The sequence below is a fragment of the Pogoniulus pusillus genome, chromosome 19 (assembly GCF_015220805.1).
Source record: "Pogoniulus pusillus isolate bPogPus1 chromosome 19, bPogPus1.pri, whole genome shotgun sequence".
NCBI lineage: Eukaryota > Metazoa > Chordata > Aves > Piciformes > Lybiidae > Pogoniulus > Pogoniulus pusillus.
In genome coordinates this window covers 14377709-14401102 of record NC_087282.1, presented here as the reverse complement: position 1 = coordinate 14401102, position 23394 = coordinate 14377709, and the positions used below count along the sequence as shown (strand labels likewise).

At 42.6% G+C, this 23394-nt stretch overlaps 1 protein-coding gene across 4 annotated transcripts in view; it reads right to left on the bottom strand.

Moving 5' to 3' along the window:
• The window catches only part of CAPN6 (calpain 6), a 67847-nt gene that overhangs the window by 31427 nt on the left and 13026 nt on the right, over positions 1–23394 (bottom strand). The window lies entirely within an intron of this gene.

The following is a 23394-nucleotide window of genomic DNA, read 5'->3' as shown; positions in this document are numbered from 1 at the left end:
ACTTGGAAGGGAAGTAGGTTATCAGGAATAGTCAGCATGGATTTACCAAGGGGAAATCATGCTTGACTAACCTGATAGCATTCTGTGATGACATAACTGAAAGAGTAGATTCAAGGAGACCAGAGGATGTAGTCTATTGTGACCTTGGCAAGGCCTTTGACACCATCTCTCATGACATCCTAGTGAGGAAGCTCAGGAAATGTGGCATGGAAGAGCAGGCAGTGAGGTGGATTAGGAACTGGTCACAAGACAGAGTTCATAGAGTGGTGATCAATGGTGCCAGGTCCAGCTGGAGAGCTGTAACTAGCAGAGTCCCCCAGGGATCAGTGCTGGGTCTGGCACTGTTCAACATCTTCAATGACACTGATAAGGGCACAGAGTCTGCTCAGCAAGTTTGCTGATGACACCAAGCTCGAAGGCTTGGCTGATACAGCTGAAGGCTGTGTGGCCACCCAGAGAGACCTGGACAGACTGGAGAGCTGGGCACAGAGGAACCAGATGAAGTTCAACAAGGACAAGTGCAGAGTCCTGCACCTGAGGAGTCCAGGCTGTGAGGGGATCTGCTGGAAAGCAGTCCTGTGGACAGAGACCTAGGGGTCCTGGTGGATAACAAGTTAACCACAGCACAGCAATGTGCCCTTGTGGCCAGGAAGGCCAATGGGATCCTGGGATGTGTTAGGAAGAGTGTGTCCAGCAGATCAAGGGAGGTTCTCCTCCCCCTCTACTCTGCCCTGATGAGACCTCAACTTGAATGCTGTGTTCAGTTTTGGGCTCCCCAGTTTAACTGGGACAGGGACCTGCTGGAGAGGGTCCAGTGTAGGGCTAAAGGATGATTAGGGGACTGAAGCACTGCATCATGAGGAGAGGCTGAGGGACCTGGGGCTGTTTAGTCTGGAGAAGAGAAGACTGAGATGGGGTTTAATAAATGTCTATAAATATCTGAGGGCTGGGGGTCAGAAGCGGGGGACAGGCTCTGCTCACTTGCTCCCTGTGATAGGACAAGGAGCAATGGACATAAGTTGCAGCACAGGAGGTTCCACCTCACCACAAGGGTGAACTTCTTTACTGTAAGGGTCCCAGAGCACTGGAACAGGCTCCCCAGAGATGCTGTGGAGTTTCCTTCTCTGGAGACTTTCAAGGCCTGTCTGGATGTGTTCCTCTGTGACCTGAGCTAGATTGTATGGTCCTGCTGTGGCAAGGGATTTGGACTCGACAGTGTCTCCTCCAATCCTGACATCCTGTGATTTACCTATTTTTTGCCAGAGTTCCTAGTTCTGCCTTCAGCTGAAAGTGTTCATGGAAGTGTAGAATTGAATTCAATATTTAGAAGACTTATGTGGCATTGTGGCAGTTAATGAACTGAAACAAGTGAAAGGAGAAGGAAGTATTACAACCCCACAATAAACCAAATCTCAAACCATTAAGAAAAGCATTGGGAAATTATGTTGTTGACACCAGATCTCTATGCTTTTCTTCCATCATCACCACTCCTTTCACTGATGTGGTGTAAAGCCTCCTCCATCAACACCATCAGTTATTGCAATGACCCTGCTACCCAGCAGCAAGGAAGGCAAAAAAACACAGGTCTGTGATATATGCCTCTCAATCTCTAGGTCTTGTCTTTCTCATTTATTGTTTCTTTTTAGAACCACTCATTCCTCCTCTCCCATTGCTTTCCTGGCTCCAACTCTATTTACATGCAGATTACCACCAAAGAATACTTGGCTCTTCCTGTGATGTGTCCTGCTCTTCTCCACTAGATTGCTCCATGCTGTGTCTTTTTAGCCTTCAGCTTGGGGCTGAAGGCTATAAACAAGCACCTCTAAGTATCACTGAGCATAAGAAAGCCACAGGGGTACACTTTGCAGCAGTATTGCATTTGTTACCAAGAAATCCGCAGCACAGTGTTGTGCTGAATGGACTCTCAATCCCAGAGAGAACCTTTCAAGCAACACTGCAGGAAATAGTCTGCCCTGTAACCGACATGGAACCTGTTGGCTTTGACCCAGTGACTGCTCATGAGACTTTCATATGACTTGTTGCCTTTCCCGACTGATTGAGAGGACAGAGGAGCAGATAGTGGTAATAGATTATGCTCTTTCACAGGATAAGAATAATCCCAATTTTCAACACCGTGGGAGGAAAATTATCTTCTATCCACACATTTGAAATGCAGAATAACTAACTCCCTCTCACCTCAAAGTGGCAGGAGACTGCAGGTTTACTGCAGTCTTTACAGTTTGCTATCAGCAGAAGCATAAGGAGCCGTGCTCCTCACCTCTTTGATTCTCACTGCCTTTTGATAATTATAGATAATGGTCCCAAAACACCAAGACTGCAATCCAAGCCTGGCTACACACCACAAAACCTCTCAATCTTCCCTTTGATGAGACTGTAACAAATCAGTGCCAGCTGATCATACTTTCAGAGAAAAGAACCACCTCAGTGCTGGGCTGAAAGCCTGTTTTCCTGGACTGGTTTAGCAGACAGGAGCCTGAAGTCAGCTCACAGTATGGAATGCATGGAGCTGCTCGTGGTGTTTTCTTTAGGAAAATAATATTTTTGGCATGAGGCTTTTCTCATTAAATAATAACTGGTAGAAGTTTTAAGTGCCTCTTGGGAAACGAGTATCTGATCATTGCATGACACTGTATCAGTATTTCTTACATGTGTCTTCATTTAATGAAATTTCAAAGCTTCTTTACAGATCTTAATAACATTCTGAATAACAAAATGGTGCCTACAAGGAAAACTGACCACATACAGGATACTCATCTGCATCAGGGATATGGTCACTCAATCTGCTGGGATGGTCTGGTACAGAACGGCAGCAGGAACTTCAGCTGGTGTCAATCAACCCAGTTACTTGTTTCAGGGGTTGACATCTGGTGACTACTTGGCCTTAATAGTAGTACACATTCCAAACCCAGCTTTGATGGACTCAAGTTTCATATCATGCTTCCAGGCATCTCTGGAAGTAATAATTACTAGTCTGTTTTTCCTTTCAAAATGTTATTTTGTTAATCAACAACAGATAAGATAAACCTTCCAGGTTGAAACTGTCCAACCTTTCTGTCATTAGAGGAAGCCAAAACTGTCACTGGTTTTGGAATAAATTAAGCACTACCACGTATTACAAATATCATCTCCTATTTGTTTTGCTTTGATAAAAAAAATAGCCACATTAACCTATCCTTTTCAAGTGAAGTGTGTCTCGTATCTCACACACTCACCAGAGGAAAACCAGAGAGCAGCATGTGTCAACAGCCAGACATACAGACTAGCATTTGCTGACCACTGGGGTCCAAAGCAAACGTGGAACAGCAGAACATGCGAGCACCTCCCTGTTTGGACCACAGTTGTGAAATTCTTCAGGATCCTGCTTGATAAACCCTTTATATTAAACTGCCCTGGACTGCCTGGTAGGAGCCCTGGACTTGTGAGACAAAAGAATAACTCAAGAAAATGACATTAGCTCTCTTTCTCTTGTCACTAATTATAGCCATTACAATAGTTTCTAGGATGACTGTCACGGCACAGCTCAGAGGCGCTGCACAGTAATACTCAGGAGTAGGCTATAGCTAATTGCAGCCATATGCTCTCTTCTGAGCATTCTGCTTTTCACCACTTATGCAGCATAGCAAATTCCAAGGAATCTACTTAAGCCACAATTCTACCAACACTGTTAGAAACGTGCTAAATACACGATTCTGCAGTCCTCGGGAGGATATTTAGGCATTTTTGTTGTCTCAAACAGGTTTAAAAAAATTAAAGCTGAAAAACCCAATTACTTTTCCAATAATGCAGTGATAACTTAGGACAGTTGAGGACCAAGCCTACCACTAGCAGAGAAATTACAGGACAAACTGATGTATGGCCAAGGCTTTTAGGAGATCTGATGCCTTCTCCCTTGCAGTTAAAGAACCTAAGTACTTAGGCTCTGTGTGCCTCCAGAAGTATCTTCTTTGCAAACAAAGTGGTTTAACCCCAGTCCCTTTTCTCAGGGTCAGCCTGCATCATCTGTATTGTAAAATGGGGAAAGATCTTTGCAAGAAAGTTTAAAGGATGTTACTGGCTATCATTGACATATAATAGTCACACTATTTCTGACACAACACAGCTAATAAAAGCAGTTCTATCATTGTTTATGCCCACAGGGAGCATTCTACCAGCCAAGACAGAGCTCTCCCCTTACACACATGCATAGTAAAATAAACACCATCTGCAGGACTATAATTAGGCTGTGCAGAGTCTGAGAGTGAGCTAAGAGGTTACAGGGGCCTATGGTTCTGCTGAAAACCCCCAAAGCTCTTATTTTCATACCAGATTTATCATTTGCATGACAGAAATCTATTTGTGTCATCTCCTATCCTTGCTGAACTCTTTAGGCTCAAAATATCTAACATTTAGTGTAACTCAGCTACTGATGGTGTGAGAAATAAAGTGGCTCACAAACACCTCTTCTGGTTTTAATTGCTTCATCTCTTTCTAATAGAGCAAGTAAATGAACTGTTTAATGAGCAGACCGGGAGAATAATGAGCAGTCTGGAGATAAGGAACTTAGTTTGGGATCACAGAATATAACAGTGTGAGATTGTTATTTAACTTTGACAGGTTAGTAAATACCAATACTTACCTAGTGTCCAAATTGGCTATCCCTGACCTACTTGTGACTGAAGCTTCCCTAATCAGCATTTAAGTCCATACGCTTCTTCCACTGGTCAGCAAAGAAGCACAATGCTGAGCTGCTCTACAAGCCCAAAAATTCTTTGAAAACAGTCAGTACCTTTCCTTTTGTACAGCAGTCCCTCACATAACCCCTAACAAGTCTCTCTTCTTCATTATTTTATATCACTTGGTGAAGTGTGGTGCCCAAATCCAGGTACTGTGCTCCAACTGAGACTTCAGCAGTGCTGACCAATGCTCAGTGCTCTTGCTTACTGAGCCCGAGATGCCATTTTTCTCTTTTCGACTTGACTTTCACATATTTAACTTGTGTTCAGATTGTGATCCACCCTCTAATCCAATTCTGTGGACTTGCTGCCTCACCATTCTTCCTAACTGAGCTATAGTCACTTAATAACGAAGCAGTGTACTTGATCGTCTTGATGAAGTGATGCCGAGTTCCATCCTATTTGTTCCATACTATTTTCCCACGTTTGACTTTTCAACCCTGTCAACTGCCCTGCAATTCTATCCAGTGCATCCTACAACATTGTCATATGTGCCTTTCTAGCCTTTCATCCAAGAAATAATGAAAATTCTGAATAGTAACAGACTAAGGGAGATTTCTGAAGGACTCCATTGATATAATGCCAGGTGAGAGTTCCCCAAGTCATATTTCATTCAACTCCACACCCTCATTATAGAAGCTTGAATGAATCCACATTTTCCTACTTTGGAGAGATATATCACATATTTCAAAAGTCTTGTGAAAGTCAAACTATAGCAAATTCTTAGTCACAAGAGCTGTCCCACCATATGCTGGAAGGAAATCAAGCTGGTACATCTTACTGTATCTGACACAACACTCTTTTGTAATACAATCTATACCAGACTCACAGTTATCTACCTCGATCTGAAACTGCAGCTAGGAATTCCACTGAGATACAAAAATGTTTGGACTGTAGGACAATTATGAAAGGAAGCCATGTAACTTCTCTTTACTAGGACATATCTTCCTTAGGAAATTTCAAAGCAACACGAACCATGAGAGACAACAGACATCGATTTCACTGGAGCTATGAAACAGTTTGTACATTGCTCTGTAACAGTTCCCTAAAAGCAAAGAAACAAAAAGAATGGATTTTACTTTAGACCAGAAGCCCCACAAAAAAAGTAGAGGAGATAACTGCATACATCAAGTTGATGTGGCTACTTTGAATCTTAGAGTCAAACAGATAAAGGCAACTTTTTCCTTTAGCTCTAAAGGTACATTTCTCAGCACAAATTTTACCAATATCATTAACTAAAAAATAAGCAATAGTGGTTCTAAACAGAGGGAAAGACATTCAAAGGGTTGACTTGTTACGTGTCTTCACAGACATTAACCGAATCTCCACTGTAAAACACCATAAGAGAACTCTGAAGTCTGAGAAAAGGGAAGGATTATTTTCCACTGGTTTAGTGTCTGTCAATTGGCTCAGACAGAAAAATGAGACCTGGGGAAAGGGAAGAATGAAAAGCACACAATAATGATGCTTGCAACTAAGATATTTTAATGATTCAGCAGCATTTAGAGCTTACTTTCTTCAACAGTTTTTAAAGAAACAGTTCAGCTATTAAAAAAAAAATCAATCTACCTTTCCTTGCATTCAAGACCTATGGAAACAGGCTTGATTCTGTGAGACTGGTCTTAAGCCCAGCACACCATTCCCTTAACATTTTGAAGCAGTGTGAATTATATCAAAGACGAGTATTCTTTCATTTTTTTTCCTCTTCTCCTATCCTTAGATGAATACTAAGTTCCTGTAGAGATGGAGGTCAGTGTGGGGAAGCAAGGGGTAAAGCAATTCTTGCTGAATACAGATGCAGGCATTTGGCTGTGGCTACAGCTAACTACAACCCAAGCTCCTCTAAAGGAAGGCAGCACTTATTTCAAGGTTGCGTAGCTGAAGAGGTAGAATAGATTGTTTATCCTGTAATAAATCCCAGCTGTGCTGATATGCTTGTATAAACCCTCTCCAGATCAGGCTGTTTACCCAGGTGACTGCAGTAAGCTTCAAAAAGAAAATTAACTGAGTCCAGTTGTGCTAGATACTTCCAGGCATGTAAAATGCCTTTTGCAACCCTGTTGTGCCTGGAAAAACTCTGCCTATGGAGTGAAAAAGTTCTAAGTTACAGCCATGCTCTGTAGCATGGCTCTAACTCCTCACGAGGACAGTTTGCAGAGAAATCTCCATCAAAAGAAAACCAGGATCAAATACGACCCTGACTAAAACAGCCCTTGCTGAGATCATGAAGTGTTTTTATCATCAGTGCTTCTATGCCATGTAATCAACAAAAGAAAGATTTAGCCCTCAAGTTTCTGTCTGTAGGCTCTGAGATCAGGATATGTAATTCCTCTGTAAACTTCATGCCCATTGTCCAGCAACATTAGTTCCTGAGAGCAAGACAATGATCAATACTGCTTTGAAAAGAAACCTATATGCAAAAAGAAACCATACATATGCAAGGGGAAGAGTGTGCCAGTTTGCCCCAGCCTCGTGTAAAAGGCAACTCATTTAGAGACTGAGAAATGCTTCTTTTTCTCCTCCCTCTCTAATAAATCCTGTTGCAAAACCAAATGCATCACAGACATGTTTATAGCATTCTTTTGTTCCATTTCCAGTTTGGTACTAGTGGTGACTAATGGTCATTGAAGGCCGGAGGGTTCAGCCTTACCCTGCCTATGGGAGGTGGTATTTGGGGAGGATCTAAATCAACATTTTGGAAGGAAAAAAACCCAAACATTGGGCAACATGGTGTGTATCTTGGCTGGCTCTAGATTTCACCTGACCCTTGGAGAGCTAGAGCTGCTCCCATCCAGCATGCTGACAGTTGCTGGAAAGGGTACAGATGATGTGCCCTAGGGCTGACCTCTTCCTCAACCTCAGTAACAAAGTGTTCACTGCAGCTCTTAACAATCCTCTGCCATTTCATACCAGAAATCACTCAAGGCAATGATGAAAGACTTACTGTTCTCCCAGGACCCTATTAGAGGTATATCAGGCCACCTCTTGCAGCACTTACTCTGTGCTGCTCCATATCAATATTTCACAGAAGTGCAGTACATTTATAATACTTTATTTTTAGAGAAAAATTGCCTTGTTTAAAGATAGTAGTTTTTTTTCACTGAACTTGCAGACATGAACTTGCCAACCAACAGCCTTTCCCTTTCGCCTCCTTTCCCTAGGACCTAGCTCCTTCTCGAAACTCAGTACTAGAGTTTGTGCTATATTTCTTCATGAGCAACAATCAGAGATGCTATCCCTAGGACTAGATTCACTCCAGGAAACAGTCACCTTCTCTTAGCCAGGTATCTAAACTCCCCAGTGCCCAGAACACAATTTCACTTGGCTAAAGTATTACATACTTCAATTCTGGGGAGAAAAAGGCAATTGTTTTCTATCAGAAAGACAATATCTGGGCCATTAACCCAATGTTTTCTTGCAAAATGCTTTCACAGAAATTTACTGTGATTTTGTGACAGTGATGTTCCATGGGAAACAGGTCTACATAGTGGATATATTACTTAAGGCCTGACAATATTCAGCACTTACTGCTGTGAGCAGAGACATCAAGAGATCTTTTTTTGGATGAGTTGCCCACCATCAGAAACAAGGACATTATAAATCTGGTCCTTAGTACTTAACAAATGAGCTCCAAAAAATTATAGATTACAATGTGTATTACAGCAAGGGGATACATAGCATATGGGGAAGGACCCCAGACAAGTCACAGCACATGAGATACAGTTAGTCCATATGGATGCTGTAACCATTGATTTGGGAAGGCTACTCAGCAATTTGTAACCGCTCCAAAGGGGCTGCCAACAGACCAGGGACCTCAGACTGACTGACCCTTTTTCTCCAGTGGAAAGGAAAGTAATTGAGGGAATTTTCAAGAAAAAAACTGCTCAAGGAATGTACAATTTTTTTGAGAAATAGGTGGAATAAGCCAGCTTAACCTAATCCTATTTAGTTGAGAATACCCCTGCTTACTGGAGAGGGGGTTGGACTAAATGACTTCTGGAGGTCCCTTCCAGCCCAGACCACTCTGTGAATCTATTTCTGCAAAGAGCAATCTACCAAAGCAGTGGAAATATCTCTGAATTAACTGCAAGTAACAGAGGGGTGGCCAAGTTCAAAGACAAGACAGTTTAGAGCAGCTCACCAACATCACTTCCAGGCACACACTAATGTAGCAGAGGTCAGACGTGGGCCATAAGTCCACTCGCAGTTCATCAGACTGAAAGCCACCCACCATTTAGCTACATTTTTTTACAGTTTACTCAAAACATATTTTTCAATCAAGTTCTTGAGCTGGTTTTCTAAGATGGGAAATAAAAACAATAAGCAAAAGAGGTTGAAAAACGTCACACACAATTTCTCACAACACTGAACTACGCAGCTCTGGGCCAGCGCGGAACAAACAGTTCCCAGGTCTGCATGCCTGCCTGCTCATCCCTAACTGGGGATGCAGCTGTTTGCTTTGCCTGATCATTAGCATCATTTTGGCTCAGTGGCTATGACCTTTCTAGACTTGTCCAGTCTGACCTTATGCTGTGACTCAAGGGGCTGGTAAATGATGTAGACTGAATTCTTCACCCCTGCCTTTTAAGAGGAAGGGAATATGCTGTTTACAAAAAAGTATTAGGTAGATTTCCACAAAGTCAGTCTTTTCTTGTTGTTGTTACATTGTGGATGTTTTGGGTTTATCACATCTAGAACTGTGTGTCAAAACCAGGTCATCTAAGAAACACTGTCTGGAGTGAAAATACACATTAAGGTAGAGATGATTTATTTCATTTGAAAGGAGATGTTTCTTCCTTGACCAATAGCAATACAGACTTTAAAAGGGTTAAAAAGCATAAATCTAAACTACACCATTAGCCGGGAGGAGGCTCAGGGGTGACCTCATTGCTGTCTACAACTACCTGAAGGGAGGTTGTAGCCAGGTCGGGGTTGGTCTCTTCTCCCAGACAACCAGCAACAGAACAAGGGGACACAGTCTCAAGTTGTGCTGAGGGAAGTATAGGCTGGATGTTAGGAGGAAGTTCTTCACAGAGAGAGTGATTGGCATTGGAATGGGCAGCCCAGGGAGGTGGTGGAGGCACCGTCCCTGAAGGTGTTCAAGAAAAGCCTGGATGAGGCATTTAGTGCCATGGTCTGGTTGACTGGATAGGGCTGGGTGCTAGGTTGGACTGGATGATCTTGGAGGTCTCTTCTAACCTGGTTGATTCTATGATTAAAAAGCAGAAACCTTTTTAAGCAAGAAGTTGTACCTTTCCCCATCCCTTTTCCAGCAAGGTTTGGTTTCAGCTTAGATTTCACTGTCTACTAATAGTGGTATTTATCTCAGACACTTTCTTGAAGATAAAAAACACTATATATTCTTCTCCCAGTCTCATCATCTTTTTCAGACAGCATCTTAAGGTGTTCTCCTCCACTTAGTTGCTTAGAGGAAAAAAAAAAAAAAGCAAATAATGCCTGGGATAACAGTGTGTGGTGTAGTCAGTGTAGCCTCCCAGGTACACTTCTGGGGCTATGATATATGCCACACCATTCCAGATTAGATGTTTGCTTCGTAACATAAAAAGAGGAACTGTAAGCTCGTATATAAACTCCTAATCATACAACAGAAGCTTCAAGATTACTTGAAATATGTAAAATTTTGCATTAACTAGGCTTTTTAAATAGAAATTTTGTACTAGAAAGCACAACTTAACTTTTCTGAGCCTGTGTAAGTCAGAAATAATGGTGCCCCTCAGTTACAACAAGACATAGATCAATCTATGAGTCTGGACATCTTTTCTGGCAAAGGTTAGCCTTCATCATGTAAAACAGAGAGCATTTGCTTTTTCCTAACACAGATATACATGTCCAATACATTGGTGCTTTCACACCACAAGGACTTTATCAGATCACTTGTACAGCTCACTCCTTCCCTTCACTGCCTAGACTGGGCAGCTGCAACCAGGAGACTGGCACCAGCATCTAGTGCTGACCAGGTGCTAGCAAATGTCAGGGCAGCAAAGTGTTACCAAACAAAGATAAACACAGCACCCATCAGAGCGGTCAGAAAGGTCAAAGGAGTTGCCAATTACAGCTGAAAGAGTAACACAGAAAATGTTGCTAAGGAACAAAACAACAGATCAGTGGGGAGAGAGAACCCAGAATATGTGATGCCTGCTTGACAGCCTGAATAATCAGCCACCTTCTCGTTTTAAGGAATTTCTCTGCTTGCCTAAGAGTTCAAATTCTGAGCTATAAAAAAAGTTGCAGCAAAAATACAACTTTTACTTTGAACACTGAAAGCACTTTCATGACTCAGACAAATCAGCAGATCATCTCTCCTACTTTATGGAAACTACCAGAAAGGATTTTATATGCACATCTTGAAAACAGACAGCAGCTTCCGTTTCCGTGTCACCTTTTACAGTCCTATCTTAGAAATGCTTTCATTTAGCAATAAAGTTATCAGCACATGAGCTAAGTTTCTTCAGTTTTGAATGATGAAAAAGATAAAAACTTGCAACAAGGATTTCCAAAGTCAGATGCCTAAAAGAAGTCACAGTTGTCATATCTGGTGGCAGTCTGGCACATGCTTTTCCCTCCATGTAGATTAGCTCTTATTTTATCTAGGACAGATCATGGTTAGAGGACTGAAATGAATAAAACTTTTTTTTATAAGCCACTTTCCTTCTAATTACATCAAAACTTTGGGAAGATTTTGAAATTTAAGGAACCATAATAAGAGCTGAAAAGTTGTTAAGAATAACTGTGTGACTAAGATGCTGTTCGGCAGCTGATTACACCAAACGATGACCAACTGCTTCTACATCCACCAATTCACTTTCATTCACAGTTAACCAGGCAACCTCCTTTCTAGTTCTGACTTTCTTTGTGTTCTCACGCTTGCTTTTCTTCTCCACATTCTGTTACAAACTCATCCTATTTCAATAGAAATCAGTAAGAAAACTACATTCATGTCTCACAGATCCCTTTAGGAAACTTGCGTTCCAGTATGCACTTCTCTTGTGGACTCTGATACCTAATAAAGGCAAAGCACTTTCCCAGAGCACCCTGCTCCCACTCAACTGCCTGTTTTCATGGCATGGGGAGTTTCTCCAAGACATCTACTTATTTTCCAGGCAGGGCTGGGGGAAGAGGGGAACAGACAGACACACAGTAGCAGACAACATTAACTATAATTGTGCTTCCTCACAAAAAGGCCAAGAGGAACAAGAGCCTCTGTGTTCTCCATCAATACTAAATCAGCCTTGCAGATCACAGAGCATCCCCTAAACCAGCACTTTCCCAGAGAACACAAACTGTTTGTTTTGCAGTTATGGATTTGAAGTTACATTCTGGATAAAACAGAAGGAATCTGGGCCTATGGTTCCTTTTACAGTGTGTTCAAACCACCATAAAATTTCCTTTAAAGATGGAGATTTTCAGTGAATATTTAGGAATCACTGTCAGAACTTCTTGCTTCCCATCACCTGGGAAGACAGAAACATCCCAAAGTCTTCTGTTATGTTAAACCGTCTGCTTGTCTTCCAAGAAAAGAACTTTGAGAGATGTTGATAACTCAAACATGAACTTGACTAGACATCAAATTCCAGCTAGTCTTAAAGCACAGTGCTCCACCTCCAGTGCTGCAGAACCCCTCCAGTTTCAGCACTGCTCTTCTCCTGCCAGGTTTAATTTCAGCCAGCTGGAACTCTAAGTCCCATTAGGGACACTGAAATCTTTCTGGATCATTTGTGTCTCCAGTAACCTCTCTGCTCAAGCTCTACATACAGACCACTTCCAAGAGAAAAATCATGAGTCACCTCCTAACCTCAACTTCACACTATCAATCACATTATTTTATTCAGTCAGGCTCTAATGGTCAAAGTAAAGTTAGTGGAAAACCTAAGGAAGCATAACTCTAAGACAAGGAGTAGGGCCTGTTTCTAATAGTGGTCTGCAAATGTTGCTTTTTCTTGCCATACAGCTGAATTAAAATGCAGCCACTATGTTCACTAGAGAGGATTTGGGGTTTTCTGGGACCTCTGGAAGTCACTGCTCAGGAGGGGTCACCTAGAGCAGGTTGCACAGGACAATGCCCAGATGGCTTCTGAGTATCTCCAAGGACAGAGATTCCACTTCTTGATGCACATGAGTAGGTCAAGATGGCTTCTGGCTAAGGTCTACAGTATAGAAAACAGTAACATTTGCTCTTAACAAAGACTGTATTTTCCTGAGACAGAGCATTTTATTTCCTGCAAACCTGAAAAGATGCAAAATCAAAATGTTTTAACATTATTTCTAACTAATCATAAAGTCTAAGTTAGAAACAATTTCAGCTCTGAAAGATTTTTTTAAAGCTTCTTTTCAGCCAGGAAAACACACATCTTTAACTTTTAAACAGAATTAATCTTGAAGAAAAATCAGAGGGGAGAAGCAAATTCAAACGAATTCTTTCACAAAATTAAGATAATATTTGCAAAATTCTAGGACTTTACTCATCCCAAATATGCCTTTAAATATGGAAATACAATAAGAGAAGCATAAAGCTCTTAACATACAAAGCACCTTTTGGATGTAGATGCTTTGCACTCTTGTAGAAGAGTGTTGACAGAACAGTGCCTTAATTTCCTTTGTAACCAGCATGTTTAGGCTGTAATTTTTCCTTCAGAGAAGCCAGACATTACCTCTTTAGGATGCCCAAATCAATGAACTAACAATTACTGTAAGAAGACTTGATCCTTGGCTTTTTGTTCTATGAGCTCAAAATAATTTTTACTGTGTCACTTCTAACATCATTGCATTGCCTCAGGACAAACAGAAGCTGACTCTGAGAAACCAATTTCCATCTAATGACAGCTGAACCAACTAAACAAAACCTGACATCTTAATCTGTAAGGAAACATCCAGACTCTTGGAATTGTGCTGTTTATGTTGTAGACGTGACCCTAAGGTCATTTAGTATTTTTTTCTTTAGAGGAAAACAACCACAGCAACATAAGAAAGCCTCCATCCAATCTGAAGGAGGGAAATGTAAACTGGAAAAACTGCCAAGAGAGAATGTAACAAAATACTGGCATCTGGAGAGCTGTCTGCTTGGCAAGCATGTATGCCATTTGTAAATGTTTCCTCATAATTATATCCCTGGAAGACTGGAGTGGATAAGACTGCTGAGAAATATGCCTCTTTAATAATGCTGTCTCTACACCATAAAGTCACCACTTATGGGTGGCTGCATCTAAGGATATAACCCACGCCTCACACTGCCCTGGGGCCAGTGAGACGTGGGGCATGAAGGATATAGCTGTGTAGTAGGACATCCACTGAACTCCCACCTCTGTGGCAAGCTTTATGGAGGAGGGAGGGTAGGTTGCTGTCACAGCCAACAGAATGGCACAACTAAGAACAATGGGTCTTCTGAAGTGACACCAGAAATAGGATTGGGCCATCAGGTTCGTGTCAGAGAGAGTCCACTCAGACTGCAACAGAGAGCTTAGGCATAGGCTATTTGCTGATAGCTTTACAGTTCCTTGCTCATCTCTTCTTAAAATAAAAATAAGAGTGAGCCACAGCTCCATTCTGGGATAATTCTGGCAATTCCAGCAGAAACACGTCACAACTTCCCCAGATGAAAACATTAAGGACAAAACATTCTGGGAGGAACAGTTTATTCAGTCAGAAACCAAGAAGGAAATGCGACAATGTCTTCATGATGCCTCCAATACTCAGCACATAGGGAAAAAGGAAACACTTCAAGGATTTCAAAATGGCCAAGGTTTCACCTCTCTGAAACACGTTTTGATATTGAGGTGCAGCACCTTATAGCATTGTTGAGAATAAGAGCCAGTTAAGTTCATAAATTCCTGTTATTTAGAAAAAGCTGCTTTCTAAAACAGCATCCTTAGGAAAATACATCAGTATCTGTTTCAATTCCAAGAGCACTTCTTAAGTTAAATGCCTCAAAAAAAAGTGAGGACCTCCCCTCCCATGTTCTGGAGCACGAAGTTCTCCCACATTTTATTTCTTCAAATTGATTAACACCCAGAAGCACAAGCAAGGTCTCTCCAGGGCTAAGCATCCTGCCAGAGTTGGGCATCACTAGGCTGCTACAGAAAGGCAAGGAGAAACACAAAAACATAGAACAATACAGAGTTCCTTGGACACTAGGGAAAATTTCTTCACTGAAAGGGTTATCAGGCCCTGGAACAGGCTGCCCAGGCCAGTGGTCAAGCCATCATTCCTTAGAAGCATTTAGATGATGTAAACATGCTGCTGAGGTACATAGTTTAGCAGTGATCTTAGCAGTGTTAGGTTAGTGTTCGGACTTGATTTCAAAGATCTTGTCCCACCTAAATGATTCTATGATTTTTGGTGAACCTTCTCAAACACAGAAATGGAACTCATTCAAATGACATTCCATGAAGTTTTTGGGGTTCTTATTTAGAGCACTCTCAACTTCCCCAGACACCTCAGCCTTGATTTGAACTACAGCTTCTGGTCTAGGAAAATGGGACATGGACAGGGGTCACACAGCTGCACGTACGCCCTCCAAGACTTGAATAGTGGCCACTGCCAGCAATAACTGCTGGGATGGATTAAGGCAGTTAAGAGATCCCTCCTTGTTTGTTTGGCTGTGTGAGAGGAGTCCTCAGGGCACCACACACAGCTCTGCTGTCTCCTCACTACTGGAACAAAACAATTGGGAAAGAGAACATTTAACAACACATCTGCAATAGCCCATTGCTTCTGGTGACTGCTCTGGCCAATAGCTTCGCCATACTTCTTGGACCCATCTTCTAGGCAAGCAGATGGCTGCACTGTCCATCTGGAATATTAATGTTTTCCCATTACTACTCTTAGCTCATACAAACATTGACTCACCTCAGTGAGAAGAAAACATTTTTAAATGCCCCTAACACCACTCAGATACAATAGTACTGCTTCTGTCTCTGTCTGCCTTCAAAATGCCACAGATTTGCCCCGGGGTGTTAATGCAAATCCAAAGCACTGCTTCATCCTTTGTCCCACTGCACCATTCTGCTTCCCAAGCTGCTGTCAGATATCCACATCTGTACATCCATGCCTGCCTGCTCTGGGTAGGGACCTATGAGTGTGAAGTGTTTGCAGTTATTAGCAGTTGCGGGGACCAGATACAAAAATTCTTAATGCAGTGTGACTTTGAGACCCACAGCCCTTCATACAGGCTTCATATTTACACCACAGATGGAAATGCTATTGTGAGTGAACCAAGATTTCAGGTTGTTGGGGGCTTATATTGATGAAAAATGTATAACTGTGACATTATACTGTTTCAGCTTTAACATTCTCTCTCTAGCAAAAGGCAACTGAATACAAAATATTTGCTGTTAACAGAATTCCTGCAGAGTTCAATGCACAGCAAACCTCCAGAGACAAACCTATTAATTATTAATTTGACATTTTGGTGTTATTTTAAAATAACAGGCCAAATCTGCAAAGTCAACATACGTTTTCCAGCCCAAATCTCTGACAACAATCTCTAATTAGACTGCCTGCTGGAAGATGAGACAGGACTTGCAGCAGAGCATGTCACAGCCACTGTGAAAGGAGCAGTGCCATGCTGAACACAAACTAGCACAGCAGCCACGGCTTGCACACTTCGATCCAGGACAGTTTCCCAGCCAGGGTACTTCCCTTTTACTGTGATCAACATAATGAGACCTCAAGTATGTGAGAAGGGATATCTCGTGGCAGCTGTCTCTTCTGCTCTGGCAACAAAGGCCCTTCACTCTACAGGACCTGACTCTCTGAGAGATAGGCTAACAAGAACAGATGAACAATAACGTTAAACAGGAGACTAAACTGTGAGCGTCTCAGCATGTCTTCTGCAGTCTCCCTGTTTCCCCAGGCTGCTTTCAGATATTCTAAGCTGTCGACCATGTTTTATGTGTCTCATGCAAGAAACTTGGTCGTATTTGTTTCTTTTTTCTAGCCAGCTCCTCCCAGTTGTGAAACACAAGCACATCCCACAAAAGTCCCACCTTTGCTCTTTCTCAGCCAAGTGAAGGCAATGGACTGTGTGAAACAACTGCCTGGAGCTCACTACCTTCCTTTGCCAGGACACTGCTAACAGGCATCACACTGGTTCTGGTCTCTCCTGCTCTTTTCTCTTTTGGGCTACCAGCTCCACCTGCCTGAGCTCTGAGGCAGCAGGACACAGCTCTTATCCCAGATACACAAGCAACTGCATCTTGATGCAAGTCATAAATATTCTTCTGCCTGAAAAGGGTGACCCCTATTTGATCTTTTACCTCCTTCCTCCTCCTTTCCCTCTTCCTCAAACTCAAAGCAAATCACCATAATCAGAGCTAGAAACACAAACAGTGCACGCTCTGGTACCCTCACCACATCAGACCTGTTTACTGTGCAAGGCAATTATGCTGATCAAGTCCAAAAAATGGTTCCTGAAGCAGACTAGAAGAAAAAGGCTGGAAGATCCCAGCATGACTCTCCTCAGAGTGTCCAGATCATCACAACAAATAGCAGCAGTTTGGGTGACTAGCCTGGACAGTTTACTTCTCTTATTTCTACAAATAACATAACCAAAGAAATATCATACTAGGAGGAGGACAGAAGAGCAGTGATAAAGAGCACACAGGGAGAGGAAGAACATGTGAAAGTGCGTTTCTTGCAAAGGGAAAAGTAATTTTCTTTCCAGAACAGGTTCAGAGAGCAAAAAAACACCTCAAAAACCCAGAGTAAAATAATAATGGGAGAAAGAAACAAACAAAATGAAGCCTGTGATGTTTTCAGGGAAGTACTTGGCTAGATACCACCAAAACATGCTGTTCCACGTACCTTAGAGCAGCAGGGGATGCCCCTTCACAGCTGTAAAAATTTTCCTTGCCTCCAAGGTGGGGGGGCAAATCAATAAATATTTACTTTACTTTCATTAGTGGACTTTTGTTGCTGTTGGTTGGGTTGTTTTGTTTTTTTTTTTTTTGGGGGGGGGGGATTAAGTTGCAACATTAAAAAAAATATTATTACAACTGAGTGTTCCCCCAAATAAAACCCATTCCTCCCCTTTTTTTTCTCAAAAGGAGCTTGCTGCTCAAACAGACCTATTCCATGGGACAGTCAGGACTATTAGCAAATTTACAATGATTTCAACTATTGCTAGGGTAGCAATAGTAATGACAATGTTCTTCTGTGATTATCCTCCACAGGAGCACTTATGCTCACTTAAGGAGGAGAATATACACAGAAGCACACCAATGTGCATTTCACTGAGTCTGTCTTGTGCTCACAAGGTACCTGTACTTTAGCAGACAAATATTATTCTCACATGCATAAACTGAAATTCCTTTAATGGACAAAGCAGCAAATGAAATTGTTAATACCTGAATCAGATGCTAAAGGCTGGACCTTCATACTTATTTTTTTCTGTAACATTTAGATTTCACTATCCCATTCAAAACACAGGTATGTGGTTTGGTATTTATGCTTGTTTTCCAGGAGCAGAAAAAACACCCAAGACAGTAACTCCTGATGCCATTTCTCTGACATGTTTGGCACCCCACATTTACCTGGTTGTTCACATCAATTCCACAAATAGAATGCTTTACTGCCTAGACTGGTTATGAACAGCCAGATGGCCTGAAAACTATTTCTGAAGTGTAACTAGAGACCAGATCAGGACCTTACAACTGACAGTGAATAAAGCCAGTTACATGAACCATTTTAAGCAATGGTTGTTTACGTGTTCTTGCATTTGATTAAGTGTTGCTGGGCTTTAGAAACATTAGTCTCAGTGGACTGAAGACATGCCTGGGTGCTGCTAAGTGCTTTATGGCTTGATTTTCAGTGGATTCACATGTACCTCTCACATCAATTCATAGCTGACCACCCCTGTCTCAGCACTCCAGGGCAAAACAAAGTGACAAGCACTCCACTTGAGCATTACAACATTACATTTCCCACTGCTGGTGAAAAGGATCCAAATGAACCAATTTCACTAAATAAGGCAAGAAGAAAACAGATTCTGAATCCAGCTGGTCTAAAATTACAGCCATACAGTAAGGAATTGGCCTAGATTTCAAAGACCTTTCCCTCCACTTTTGGACACCACCTTCTAGTAGTCTAATTCCACAGCACCTTTATAAGCCCTGCAGTTCCAGTCTGTGGATGACCAGGATGCAAGAACAGAAGTAGTTGAGATGTACAGAAGACTGCTAACTCTGCTAAATCCATCCTCGCTAATCTAAGAAAGCTCCTTAAGCAGATTTTGCAATCTCTCCAACAAAAGAACAAGGTTCAGAAGTGCCAGTACTCATTTTGCCCTTAAAGTGCACAGCATGATGGAGTCCTCTCTACACCAGGATCTCAGATGGGTGGCGCTTCATTTTTTGTATCACACATCTCCCCACCCCATCTTCTCTAGCTCAAAATTAACAACCTGAAGACAGTTTGACTTAATTGCAACTGCATCATCTTCTGCAGGATCCAATTGCCATCTGAATGTGCAGTTGCTAAGGCAACGGGTATGAAGGGCACTCTTTTGTGTTGCCACATGCATCTCCAGGAGCTGTGCCAGCATCTGAGCTCGCACAGCTGGAATGGATTTAACATCTTCCTCCCCAGAAGCAGCCTGCCGTTGCCTCAAGGGTGGGGCTACAGCAGCCAAGCTTTGGTGAGCAGCTACTTCTCTGCAGATTGACACCTGCCTCAGAATAACAGATAGCTGCAGCCAAGCTCAGCATAATCAAGCACCAAGGATGCTGTAATGCTTTATCAAATCAAATATTCAGCAGTGCTAGGCTCCATTTGCAGGAGGTTATGGAGTACACAGTTCATCATGTACAGAGCTAATGAGGAAAGAGATAGTTTACCATTATTTAAAAACAATTTTCTGCTGGTTTCCTGACTACCTGTTGCTGCCCCCTTACCCATCCACTCAGTACTAACAGAAGGTTGCATCATATCTAGAGGACTATAGAGTCTTCTTTCTACCTCCACCATTTTAACCCAGAAAACACAATGACTGTGTACAGAAACCTCTGCACATCAACCTCTCTGATTTTTTCAGGGCAGACTGCTTCCCAGAATATAGCTCTTCATCCTACAGAATGGGTTTAAACTCAGGTTTGCCTATGACCTTTTACACCTAATTTGATCCTGCAAGGCTTATGCTCTTCTGCAAGATTAAGGTGCACTCCAACCTGCCCTTTTACATATGCACATATGTATGTTTAGCAAAGAAACAACTACCTTAATCTCTTCCACAGCCAAGCAAGCTGGTGCTCCAGATCCCATGCCAATTCTGCTTTTAACAGCAAGTAAAGCTATTTGCAACAATGGCAAAAGGCCTCCCTGCTACTCACTGGCATAATCACAGCTAATTACAGCTTACAGATGTCCTGCTGAAACTGTAGTGTAATCTAGGAAGCCCTGTGTTCCTTGGGAAGCCCTACATGGAGCTGTGCCTGAAAGTCACCCACTGAAGGTCATAGTAGGCAACTCAGACTCACTTGGTCTGTCAGCGGAGAACAACATCCGTGGTGTTACCACCTAGGATGTGACAGATGCAAAAGGAAAAGCCAGCTAATGTTTATTTCATGTTAGTGCAAAGTTGAGCTTTTCAGAGTCCTTTTCTCCTACAAAGATACTGGAGAGAAACACAACAAATAAACAAGCTACAAGACACTGGTGTGTGGCTCACATATCCTGCAACCTGAAACCACCTTTGTATTCCCATTAATGCCTACATACGTTTGAGGCGTATTAAAGGGTTCATGAGGTCCCTCAAAGCTCAGCAGAGGCTCACCATCATGCTTTGAAACACATTTCCTGCCCTCTCAGATTCAGGCACTTGGCACAAACGGCAGTATTTCAAGTACAAACACAGATGTCCCAGCACGCAGGGCTTTGCAACTTGCGTTCATCTGTACTTTAGAAAGAGTCAGCCACCACAACAGACCTGGACACTTCTCTGTGTAGACAGGGAAAGCCAAACCCCCAAACTTTGACTGCTTCAGGATGTCAGCAGCTTTTGCAGAACAAGCCATGTTTTCACAAAGCTTTAGGGGCAAGGAAAGAGAAGGGCGGTGGGGGCGAGGGACCTCTATTCTGACTAAGAGCAATAGTGTTGCCTCACATTTTAAACTGGAAAGAGGAGGATGAACTAAGATAAGTCACATTCAGCTCTGAAAAAAATTATCGTCAAGAAATATACTCCAGAAGGGAGCTGGGGACACAGGGAGGGAACCTGGCAAAGCTGAAAGTGTCACTATTCACAGAGGCTGTTGCAATCAAACCAGTTTGTCACGCAGAAGGCAGCAATGTAATTACTCTGTGCCACTAAGTGTTCGCATCACTGTGCCATGACAGTTTATGATACTCTCCTTTAAACTCCACTGACCTCCTCCTTTGGATTGCCCCCAGGCCTCAATTTGGCACATGACCCAGAGTGCCTGAGCAGTCACTTCACTACATGCCCTGAAACTCTTCTTGCTGTTGGGCAACTACTCAAATCTGGACACAGCATAAGGACACCTCCCTCTCCAGTGCCTCTCTTGCAGACATTACTGGAGTCTTAACATCTAGTCTGAAACATAAGCAGATGTCTCTGGTCTTGTTCACAGTGAAAATGGAACAACAAGGTTAGATTCCAGCCTTGCAGTCCCAGAATAGGAAAAAAGAATCAAGTGGTGCAGTCATATACTGCCTTTGTGGGGCATCTAACCCAGGCGTGCCTGCACCTGACAGCCAACATTTATGAGCACTGGGATCCTGCTAAACACTCTGGAGGACTGTCTACTGTGACCACAACTCCTGTCACTGAGAACATACACAGAATAAGGAACATTCATGCACAATAGGCAAAACTAATGCAGCTGAAGTGTCCAGGCAGGCAGGCCATGAGCCTCCTCTGCCTTCCAAAGGAGAACAAAATCTTCTAAGATTGGTATAGAGGTGAGAAAGCTTTCCAGCTTCAATTAGCATTTGCAAATACAAAGGTGTTTTAGTTCCCGAGACAATTTATCATTTTCCATCAGTTAGAAGCAAACAACAGCCAGTGCCACCAGAAACTGGAGTTGCTGACTATTTTGGCACCTCAGTCCCTCATGCTGCTAAGTCACCAACCTCCTTCTCTCACACTCTCCCATTTGGAAGTGACATTTGTTCTGTTTGCTCCCATCAGCACATCATTCCAGAACAAAGTGCCTTATTTCCTGAGCTGCTTCACTTGCATGGTGATAACCACACCTGAAAGCAATAGAAAACTAGTGCAGAGTGGACAATAAGGCTGCTGGCATGCAGTGTTTCTAGAAACGTAAGCATGCAATTCTCCACTTCCAGTCAAATGCCTGACCTTTGGCACTGGCCACTTCAGCAAACACAGCAGCAGTCCTTCCTGTGGCCTGGGACACAACAGGAGTTTCTTGAGAAGCAGTTCAGCAGTACTGTCAGTGTCTTTGTCTGCTGCCTTACTGAATAAGAACCAGCTTGGTCTTTCCAGAACATAAAGGTACAATCACAGTCCTTTCATAAAAGGAAGATGCAGATGACAGCAAAAGAACAGAGCTTATAAAACAGAGGGTCAAGCAGGGAAACCTGAGGTACTACTCTCACTCTGTAGAATCAGACTGTGATTTGCTTTTGTGAATAACTAAAGAACATGCCTTATCTTTGAAGAAAGCTTATCCACTCTTTCACCACACAGATGCCTGCCCTGGTTGGGGAATCTCTGCTGTTTGCTCAGCACTGACAAAGTTGTCCTTGGGATTTGATACGTCTTGTAAAGTCAGCTCTCAGTGATAAAACTGAGAGAAACTCAATGTCGAGTTAAAAATAAGATAGACAAAATATCCTTTCAGCACCATGACTGTTGTTCCTGGGTATATTCACTAGTGCTGCTTGCCAATAAAATATGATTGTGATTCTAAAAGCTAATGCTGGCCAAGACTACCACACAGAGGCAGTGTTTGTCCTCAGTGAGGTGTTAACTAGGACAGGTGGCAGAGGACATCCCAAGGCCAGTAGAGATAGCAGGGGGTAGAGAGGATTCTCCTACCTCTTGGCAGGACACAGCTGCCCCTAGACCCACTTCAGCCTGGCAGAGGGAATGAATACTCCAGGAAAATGACAGGAAAAGAGCAGGATGGGCTTTGATGCTAATATCAATGGGCAGAAAACATGCCCATCAGTGGGGAGGAGTCTTTCTTCTTTTAAGAAAACAGCAGGTCTTCCCCACAGAAAATGTCAGGCGTTTTAGGTCTTACATTATTCTTTTGCTCTAAATGCTGGGTGGGTCTAAAAAGGGAGAGTCCTCATCTCTGCATTCTTGAAAATCCAATTTATAAATCCTCATTCACAGGCTAATCCCTTCTGTCTGAGCAGCCCCTGTGTGACTTCCACCACCAGAGGCAGACAGATTGTCCCTCTGTAATGGTGCAGAGCAAACAGAAGGGAGAGGGAAGGATATACTCCATTCTGATGTGATGCAAGAGGGTGGGTCAAGTGCAGGTGCTGCAACAGGAAGGCGGAGATATACTGACCCCACTCTCCCCGAGTGGCAGCTCAGAAAAGGCCAGAAACAGTGGGAACACCTCCCTGGGTGTCAGGAACAAAGGAGGGGAGTAAGCTGTATAAATATATGTTACAGCAAGGAGGCTTCCTGCACACTGAGGGGCTCTGGAAG